Source organism: Gekko japonicus, unplaced genomic scaffold, assembly GCF_001447785.1.
Source record: "Gekko japonicus isolate JY-2015 unplaced genomic scaffold, Gekko_japonicus_V1.1 scaffold3223, whole genome shotgun sequence".
Lineage (NCBI taxonomy): Eukaryota > Metazoa > Chordata > Lepidosauria > Squamata > Gekkonidae > Gekko > Gekko japonicus.
The window spans coordinates 68,834-79,892 of NW_015163185.1; the positions used below are offsets into that span (position 1 = coordinate 68,834).

At 39.0% G+C, this 11,059-nt stretch overlaps 1 protein-coding gene across 1 annotated transcript in view; it reads right to left on the reverse strand.

Annotated features, from left to right (window-relative positions):
- FAM126A (family with sequence similarity 126 member A) overlaps positions 1-9,873 on the reverse strand; it is a 67,671-nt gene extending 57,798 nt beyond the window's left edge. Inside the window, exon 1 of the mRNA XM_015407115.1 lies at positions 9,742-9,873. The gene's annotated coding sequence lies outside the window, so the exon portion shown is untranslated. The remainder of the gene's footprint in view (positions 1-9,741) is intronic.
- Between the last annotated feature and the right edge of the window lie 1,186 nt (positions 9,874-11,059).

Genomic DNA, 11,059 nt, shown 5'->3' on the forward strand with positions numbered 1-11,059 from the left:
GGAAAATATTGTTACAAAGTGACATGCCCTGATCCCTGTCAAAAAGAGGGAAGAGTGTGTGAACATCAAATAAATCTACTTATTTAAGACACAAGTTCTGAACGAAATTCTTCCCAGGAAACACATAGTCCTTCGAAAGCCCAGACCCTGGGTCACAATACCAAAACCAGTAGGAAAAATATTATAGAAAAAAGTTGGGAAAGCCTAAATTTCCCTGGTGGCAGCCAGAATACCCTACAGAGTAAAACTGAAAGAACATTTTAAAGTAAAACTAGACCTCCCCAAATAAGAGGTCGTCACAGTATCATTGTCTTCTTCCTGTTGATTCTATATCCTGAAAAGGATCCAAATTCTTCAATATGTTCCATTTCATACTGTAACGATTTTTGTGGATTCAAAACTGTTAGAACCACATTGCCTGCATAATTTTAATTTAAATTTTATGTCATCACTTTTATTCCTTCAATCCTTGTGTTTTGTCTAATCTTTATAGAAAAAATCTCTTATCACTAGGATAAATAATAGAGGTGACAGGGGACAGCTCTGGCATGTTCCTTTTTCAACTGAAACTGCATCTGTTAGCTTTACATTTATTATATCTTTGCTTGTTGTTTCAAGTATATACCTTGCATCCAGTTCCAGAATTCCAGGCCACAGCCCATATTCTGAAGTAGATTCTGTAGAAAAGGCCATGTTATAGTATCAAATGCTTTCTCTGCATCCAAGAATAAAAACACTGCTTTCTTTTTTCTTATTTACAAATTCAATTAAATTTATTATAAATAGTATATTATCTTTCATGTACCTTCTTGGTACAAAGCCTGTTTGATCAGTATGTATTAAATTTGGTACACATTTTCTTAATCTGTCTGCCATTATTGTGGTGAAGGTTTTATAATCTACATTCAGTAAAGAGATTGGTCTATATAACTGTGGTAGCGCTGCATGACTGCCATATTTATATGTTATATACGCCTCTTATACCACGTTGGAGGTATTGTCTTTCCCTCTTTTATCTCATTAATAACCTTTTGTAATGGCATCATTAAAACTTTCCCAAAAAGTTTGCAATACATTGCTGTCAGCCCAGCCAGGACTGGTGCTTTGTCCTTTTTCATATTTTTATTGCCTCAGAAATTTCTTGAATTGTTATTGTTTGATATAAGATTTTTCTATGTTCTGGTGTAAGCTTTGAAATCAGGATGTCTTTTAAATATTCTCTTACCCTATTTTCTGAGACAGACTTCTTTTTGTATAGTCCTGAGAGAACACTGGTGAATTGTTCTTGTATTTCTTTTTCTGCATATGTAATTTGATCTCCTTTCTTTAGACATGTTATTACTCTTTTTTCTTTCTCTTTCCTAAGACAGCACACCAAGTATCCGCCAGATTTCTTCAAATGTTCAAAGTGCCTTTATATTAAAAAAAAAAATTCTGTACCTTTTCCATTTCTAACATATCTAATTGATTTTTTAGTTGTCTGATTTCTACTAATGTATCTTTGTTGGAATTTTTTGTGCTCTTGCTCCAATCTCAGGATTTTTCCTACTAATATCTTGATTTGTTCTGTTTTTACTCTTAGCAGCTGCTAATAAGATTCCTCTAATGAAGGCTTTACTTGCTACCCAAACTGTAGGTGAGGACATTCCTTCTGTATTATCTATTTTTAAAAATTCTTCCAGATTTTTTACACTTATTACATCATCTTGTAATAAAACAGCATCGTTCAATTTCCATCTTGCTGTTGGTATACTGTTCTGTTACCAAACTACCTCTATAAGGTTATGATCTGCAGATAGTTTGTTTGAATCTATGCTTTTTAGATTCATGGTTAGAATTTTTTATATCCAACACAGATCTATTCTTGAATACATTTGATGTTTCTCAGAAAAAAATGTAAAATCTCTATCTTTTGGATGTTTGATCCTCCAGGAGTCTTCCAATTTCAGCATTTGCAAATACTGAAATACATTTTTTTGTTCTTTCCCATGTTAAAGATTTCTAGATCTGTCCTTCCTTGGATCTAAGACTCTGTTCATGTCTCCAAAAACCATTATTTCTTCATCTTGAAATTCTAGCATAGTTTGGGGGGGAATAAAAAATTTAACTTTAGCATTGTTTGGGGCACATATTGTTGCTAGTGTATATACCAGGGTTGGCCAAACTTGCTTAATGTAAGAGCTACATAGACTAAGCATCAGATGTTTGAGAGCCACAAGACATGAACAAATATTGCACATTTTTACTGGGAAATATGCAAATTTGCTTTTTATTAACATTAAATGAGACTGCCAAAAATAATAACAAAAGAGGTAAAAGCAGATATTGATAATGATATTTATTTGTCCAATGATATTTGTTTGCTAATTATATTTAGCTTCCCCAGCCGCCCTACCAGGAGCCGCACAATATGCGTGAAAGAGCCGCATGTGACTCCCGAGCAACCACCCCTGGTATACACCTTGCTTTCCAAGAGTCTCATCTTTAAAATTAAATATATTCCCTCTTAATTATTCTATTTCTTCTAATTCTGGGTTGTTTAAATAATAAAAAGTTAGGTAAAGTATATCTTGTCTCAGTCTAAACAAAAAATGCAGGTGACTTCCGGTACGGCGCATCGATGAGTGGGGGAGCATTCGGATCGCTCCGTCCCGTTCGACCCACCTATATTCATGCTTTTTTTCTTTATGTGAGTTTCTTGTTGGCATAAAATATCTGCATTTTGCTTTTTAAGTTGATTAAAAATTTCTGTACGACTTGTGGGAGAGTTCAATCCATTAATATACTGATACTATTTTTAATTTCTCCATTTTGTCCCGACGTTTATATCAGGGCCATTTCATCTCCTGAGCTCTTAGGTGACCTTTGCTTTGAGCTGCTTGAAGGTTTTCCTTCAGTTCCTCTACGTGGATAAGAACATAAGAGAAGTCAATGTTGGATCAGGCTTGGCTTTGGACAACATTTCTGGTTAGTGATTTGGACGGCTCTGTGTTTCTGGCTCCTGACTCCGGCGGCTTTGGACGACGTTTCTGGTTAGTGATTTGGACAGCTCTGTGTTTCTAGCTCCTGACACCGGCTTGGCTTTTTGGACTGCACTGTCTTCTTGGCTCCTGACCTTGGCTTGTTCTGGACTCCCTTTGACTAGCACCCCAGCCCATGACATCGTTCACAAAAACTTAGAGATCACCCAACCAGTGCCCCCACAGCATGGGCTCAGAAGCTGACAATAGAAGGAAGAATTAGTTCCCTTTTTTCAGGAGCCTGGTTGGTTCCCCATGCCTGTACCAATTCTATTTGTTTGTCTCCGTTACTGTTTTTGTTATTCTTCCACAATACACTGACTGTACTATGTTGATCTTTGGACTGTAAGGTAAACAGTGATAAATACTACAATCATTACAACTGCCAAAGTACAAATGCTCAAAACAACAACTTGAAGAAATGCTTCATTAGGTTATTGCCTACAATGTTTATGCTCCAACATGAATACAGTTTTTATTCTTCATGAAGTTTTTATGCATGTAGACGCATAAAAACTGTAGGCAATAATCTTCCTTTCAGGTGCCACAAGACTATGTTTTTGTGAACTAGAGTTTAGTTAAGGTAATATTTTAAAGCTATCTTCTGCCACTCTGTTTTACAGTAAAATTTATTTTGGAAGAATTACTTGCAATCAATGTTCCCTCTAAGTTGTGGAGTCTTGTGAGCAAAAATTCTACTTTGTGAGCTACTGGCCTTAAAGTTGTGAGTGAGCAATTTGGCTACTGCATGAATTAGTTTGCTCTGGAGCCATCCTTCCTGGGCGGAGACAAAAAAGAGTGAGCTGGAGGCTCAAAAACTGTGAGCTAGCTCACACTAACTCAGCTTAGAGGGAACACTGCTTGCAATATCTCCAATGTCTATCATGATGAATAAAACAGCAGTAGTCCTATGGATTCAGTAATGGGGCTGTAATGAGGCAGACAGCCATGGGGAAAATGAGTTAATAAAGAGAGCTTTACTGTTATGAAAAAGGAAATGCAGCTAGTGCTCAGTGTCTAAAATAATGAAATATTGTTTATGAGTAGTTAAGATGTAATAAATGGACTAAAAGTAAAAACTGGGTGCAGCATAGGGAGAGGTAACATTTCATTGGTATCCTGAAAAAAAAATGAGACTAATGGTACTACAACATTATGTAAAAACTGTGTTGAATATAGTAATATCCAGGATTCTACAAATTAGAAGGGAAAAACAAAAGGGCAAATTAGAAAGTTGACTCATGTTTGCAGAGAGTAGAACACAAACTAAAATTCTTTGGAGACTTGCATCTTCCCACACCCATTCTTTCTCAACTGCTAAATGTGTCAGCTTCAGAAGCCCTGCTCAGGCTTAACTCCACATTCCACAACAACTGGATTTTACCATATTCTTTAAATATTTACAATTTTGAAAGCAAGCCTATAGAACTAAAACCATTCATATGCTTACAAAATAATTAGAAATCTAGACTTCGCTATTTTTCAGATATACACACAAGCTTGTTTTTAATAAATCATTTTCCAAAACGTTGACTCTGGAAAGAAAAAAGCAGAAGTTGGGTGTAGTCATTATTTGTCATTTTATGTAATATAGCACACATTTTCAAAAACAAACCCAGTTTTCTCCAGGAACTTCATTTGCAAGCTTTCTTCAGCATTTATGTAACCAAGAATAACCTCTGTTAACCATTGTAAAATAAAATTAATATGTGAGTCTGCGATACAAATAAGCCCACAATATTTTTAGTTAATAGCCTGTTTAGCCACATATACCCGTGTTACTCTCTTGTAGGCCTAAAAGTAAAATTTGTAAAGCTTCCTTACCTGGTAACATGGAAGAGATTTTGATATGGAAAATTCATTTTATCTAAAACCACAATCTATGTTTTGTTCTCTTCCCTCCAAACTAGGATTCACCTCATTATTTGAATCTTTATTTGGAAGGGACAATAATAAAAAAAAGTTTGTAGATCAAACAAAATAATTAGAAGTTTTTTAACAAGCCAGAGGACCCCCTAAGCTCATTCAGAGAATGACAAACCAGTTTACTGTTGTCTCTGAACCATACCATGCTCATTCATAAGGCAATTCTCAAATAAAGACAACTGTGAAATACTGAACTGCAGAAATAAATGAGAATGTATGTTTTTGAAAGCTAGAGTGCATTCTAAGACAAAAAAGGTTTCTTCCCCCATGGCTCTTATAAAGAAGGCCATTAAGTGCATTCTAAGACAAAAAAAGGTTTCTTCCACAATCAGTCATCAAATCTCAATTACAATACATAAAATATACACATAAGCTGACCACAAAATTCACTCATTTTGGAAGTACTCTCTTGGAGTCATGTTTGTACAATACTGACCAAAAAGAATAACTGATCTTAACCAGTATCTCAGAGTGTTAGTAAAGAATCAATTATAGGAATCGGCAAAACAAATTAGCTGAGCTTTAAAAAATGAAACTGCAAACTTAGCAAAAGTTTCCAAATGCACAGTACCAGACAAGCACATATGTGTAATGTGTTTTTATCCATATCTGAGGCATCAACAAAATGCCTTTTACTTCATATAGTTTCCATATTTTTATTTCTACTTACACAATATCTATATAACTAATAGCCAAGGTGCCCCCTGCGTGCGGATATCTAAATAAGTGGGGGGGAGAGAAAAGAGGATAACATATGGGAAGGAAGAAGAAAAGGATTTGATTTTTCTTAAGTTTCTTCAGAGAGAGGGAACAGCAAAGATGGAAGGAGAAAGTGAAAGTAAGTTAACTCAGAAAGATAGGGTTAGGCAGAGCCTACACCTAGCTGCTCTCCCTTCTGAGGCAGGAAAAGAACTGAGCCTAGGGTGACTCCCACTACAGGAAACAGGAAGTAATTGAAATTAGTCCTGCCTCCCTAAGTGATGGATGGGAATCACCCACAAGATGTCCTCCACCTCAGAGGGAGAAGGGGAGAAGGCTCACCTGCGGCTACTTCCTTCTCCTCCACGTGGAACTCCCCCCTTCTTGTATCACGGGTTCCCCTTCTTGTACATACTAACTCTAATAGATTTAATGCTTAACAACCAATTATCTTAGTCCTAGAATAATTTCATCACAACATAACTGATGTGATACACTTTTTAATATTCATGGGTGCTATTCATAATATTAAACCCTTGGTCAAAACAACTTAAAAACATCTTTTAGATTCTTAGACAGATAAATTATGACTCCAAAAGGATTTGCAATTCAAAGACTGTAATCGAGTGGTCACTTTATATATTTGTAAAGTACTAGAAATGCCCTTCCATGATTAAAGCTTCCAAGTAACAAAAATAGAGCAACCAGCAGTTAAATGTAACATTTAAAGGGTATAATAAAACGTAAATGAAGTCAGAAAAATCTTTACAGTTTTGCTTAGAAATGGAAAGTCAAATAGTGATTGAAGACAGCAATAGTTCCAAACTAAAAACATTCTGGTCCAAGTTTTATAAGTAAAACATACATTTTTCATGTTGATATTTTAACTTGTCAAAGTTGTATGTGAAACAGTTTTATATACAATAAGCTTTAAAAAACCAACCCTATATAGAATGGGGTTGCTTTGTTGAAATTTTCATTTGACTGAATATATTCCTTTAAAGAGTCAACTTTAATACATTAACTGAAATGAATTCAAGGCAAATAAGAGTGTCTATACTAATATAAACAGGAAACGACCACGTAATTATTAGTTTTGCATGATACGTTATGGCTGGCACTATAATTATAGCAGGAACCAGAACACTCTATGAATGAGGGCACCAAGGGAAGCAAATCTGGGGGAAACGGTCAAAAAAATTAAACCTAGGACAACAAGCATTCCGAAGTTAGTTATGCAGCAGTTAGTCAGTGGTAAGTCTACCAGTTCCATACTTCAGTTGCCCATAACATCATTTACTAAGTTCACAGAAGCAAACATTAACAAGCACAAAATGCTTTTATGCAAGTAAGTTACACTGAAATAGACTACAATAGTAGGTTTCAAGAAAAGTTTCATACTTCAAACCATTTTCACATCTATTCCTATAGTAAATAAAAAGACTGTAAGACTAAAAGTACAATGCCATGCACAGTATGACTTCAGTCAGTTTGACTAGAAGAACTCCGCACAGGATCACAAATTGGTTTGTGGGTAAGAAACCAGCCTTAATATGTTGACACAATGGCACAACAAACGAAGGTTCAATCAAGTGCTTCTTAATCCAAAAAGTTTTCAGTTTCAGGTCTCACACAAAAGGAAGGAGGGATCATGTGAGCTTGAAAATAGATCAGTCTCATATTAATAATAAACTCCAGTTTGCTCTCAGTGTCTATATATAGCCCAACATCCAGAATGTATGCCCACTAGCAGGGGTAAAATCACTTCTAAATCCTCCTGTCCTGGCAGAGCTCAAAGATAATCCAGAATAGTACATCTACCATGGCACAACACTCTTCTGTCTACAAAAGCTATTGCAGACTGGAAGTGAGGCACCTCATTATCTCCCCATGGATGGGACCTAGTGTCTTGCCTGCTGCCTCTAAATTAAAAGTCTCCTGACTGCTTGCACTTTTAGTTCTATTTTTTAACCCTGATTCCCATCTCATTTCTTATAGAAAGTATGTGCCCTCCACACAGTCAACTGTACAAACATAGTGTGTGCAGTGATCTGAACATTTTCTCTGGATAATCACTGGACCTCAAATCCTCTCCTGGATACCCTGTGACCTACAGGTTCTGCATGTGGGCCTCCTAGTACCCACTGGAGTATGTAGGCAACAGTTAAAATTATAGTGACTCCACTGTGGACCAAATGTAATTTCCAAACAATCTCAAGAAGCAGACAAGAAAATGCTGTTGGCAGAGTATTTTTAGGAATGCCTCAGAGAAGTGAATTCAACTATATATTCATTAAAATATTTCATTTACATGCATACTTTACAGAACACACACTCTGGAAGTTGCATAAAACTAAGTTCCTTTAAAAAATTCCAGAGTGCTCATTTATGGCAACACCTTATATAAGAGGGCTGCCATGCTATCACCAAAGAATCAGCATTATACGGAAACCTACTTCATAAATATCATACTTTGCCTTTCATGCGTGTGTTAACTATAGTTTAAGTGAATATACAGGGGGGTGTCAAGTAGCCATTTAAAAAACTATCAATTCAGTCTACCTTTGATTTGACCTATATATTTCAACGGAGAACATTTCAAGGCAGAATGAAAAAGAATGTGTTTTCAAGTTTAAGTTTCCCACAATGACTTTTCTGGGCAAGTATCCAAGATCGCAACATTGTATAAGGAGGCTAAAATATATGGGCACAGATTTCTGCCTACACAGAGGCTTAAAGAACACAGCTCAGAACATACCTACATGAGCATACTGAAATTAATAAAGAGGTTAGAGAAAAGTAATCTATATATCATGAGAACAATATCAACACCAAATTTCAAGTTACAGGCTTCAACACATACAAAAGCTGTTAAGCATTCAAATGTGAAAAAGCAAGAATACGTCAGAACAAATTTCAAAATCCATTTCAATTGTGCAACCATTTTAATGTGTTAATTTCACAGGATACATGAAAATACCTGAAATGATCCTTACTGTTAAAGTTGCAAATTCCTATTACCATAAAATGACTGATGATACAGTGACAGCACATTTTTGTCTTACTGCTGGTGAATGTAGTACTGTTAGAAAGAAATTACTTCCAGGCACTAAAAATTAGTTTTACAGTTATCCACTTTAGTAATAGCTAAAGGTCCGAAGAATTTCCATGCCAGTAATTCCACGGTCTTCCTTTAGTCGGCTTGGAAGGCGACCAAGTCACACGGAATTTTCTAACTGTGAATTTTCAACCTTCAAAGCCAAGTAACTTTCATGGCCCGATGCAACACTTTTTTTAAAAAAGGAATTATGGTGCCTATACTCAAATACTAAGTACTTTGGGGGGTAGACTATTAAAATGGAGGGGGGACGGATAGGACGACGCAGAAAAATAGGACCGGCGTCAGGAAAAATAAAATCCACGCCAGTTATTATGACTGCTAGCTGTGGGCCAGCCTCTTCTCGGTGGAAACTGTATCCGACGAGGAACTGCCGATGTTCCGCACAGGCTCGGCTAAGCTTGGACACGTGCAGCCCGCTTCCCTACGGACTCACAGGCTGCAACGGGGCTAGCTCTCGCGTTAATTATGCAGAAAAAAAGACAGACTGCGGCGTAACAAGGCGAGTCCATACAAGGAGTTGCTAAAAAGGCACGCTATCCCAAGCCGACCTCTGGCCGGAGCCTCAAGCAGGCGAAAGCTGAAGCTTGTGCATCGGCATTCCGACACTCGCTGCCTTCTACACACGCACGCAGGCACGGCACGCCCACACACTGACTTGCCCGCAAGCACAAAGGGGCTCCAATGATAACGGGCCCCCTCCTTTCGCCCGCCCCGCCCCCCTCCGGTAGTCTCCGCGGGTCGGGACTAGGGGACAGCAGCGTGAACCCCGCTTCACGGTTCACTCTCCGAAACGAGGAGGGGGTACCGAGAGGGAAGCGACTCAAACCTTCGAACTCGCCAGGAGAAATAAACTCGCCGCTCTCTGCCAACAGCCGTTACTCAACCGTCGGTTCCAACTGTCCCAAGCAACGGGGAGGGAGGGGGGGGATTCATCAGAAAACAAAAAGTTCCCTCAGCGCCAAGAACCAGGCTCACCCCCTTCCGTAGCTAGCGCGACTCCGGCTCGTCTCGCTCCTAACGGAGCGACTCTTCGTTTCTCCGCTCGCTCAGGCGAGCCAACAAAAGTGGAGGGCAAAGAAAGAAAGAGACTGACAGAGGGACTTCGAGCACGGCAGCCACCCGCACCACCCAGCAGGGCTGATTACTGAGAGGCCGGAATGAAGGCCAATCGTGACGCCACGACCACCTTCCTCACCAATCGAAGCTCGCAGAGGGTGGGCGCTATAGTTGATTCCGCCTCCTTTTTTTCTCCAAAGAGGCGGGGCTACCCCACCGCGAGAGAGATGAAGGGTGACTGGCGCGTTGTCGGAATAATACTTGGGGGCGGGACTTCGGATGTGTCGTCATCAGCTGATTGACAATACGCAATACAATCGGCTTTGCTGGGGTCAAAGAAGGTGAAGGTCTCCGTCCCGAGAGTCGCGGGCTGCTTTGTCTGTCTCAGGACAGGGACGGGAGCTTATGTAGCGAGGAATCCCATCTGCCAACTCTGCAAAGCCAGCGTAGCCCTTGCCTTGGCCAAACGATCAGCCTGTCTCCAAAGTACTAGAATCACATTAAGGATTACATTTTTAAAAAATTACTCTTCAGCGCACCACGTGCTTCACCATTGTAGAATTATCATCCTAACGACTCCATGAAGAAGGTCAAGACGGGGCACTTCTGTGTGTGACAATCAAGTCACCGCAACTTTGATATGAAACCGGGAGGGAGCATTCAGAGTGTTGAACCCTAACGCCTGAAAATGCTTCACCCCAGCTGTTTCTCTCCTGGTTGGGCTGCAAAATCGGAAGTAATTTAGGCCAAGAGAAACGGGGGTGGGGTGAGGGCAGATGAAACGTCTAGCATCCCTTTCACTAGCAAATGCTCCCATCATCTTCTTTAAATGATATGTCCCTTGGGAGAAAATTTCCCAAACAAATTTGTGCCTTCTATTTCCAAATAATTGCTTTGGAGCTAGACCCATTTCCTTACACCACTGTGTACTCAGGAACTGACACTTTTAGCACCTCAAAGTGTCCAAAAAGGTATTGAAAGAGATTAAGGAGGTGCAATTTTAGGGTTGTCAGCTCTTTTCCTTACACCACTGTGTACTCAGGAACTGACACTTTTAGCACCTCAAAGTGTCCAAAAAGGTATTGAAAGAGATTAAGGAGGTGCAATTTTAGGGTTGTCAGCTCTTGGCTGGAAAATACTTGGAGACTTTGGGGGTGGATCCAGGAGAGGGTGGGGTTTGGGGAGGGGAGGGGAGGGACCTCAACAGGGTGCAGTGCTATGGAGTCCGCCCTTCAAA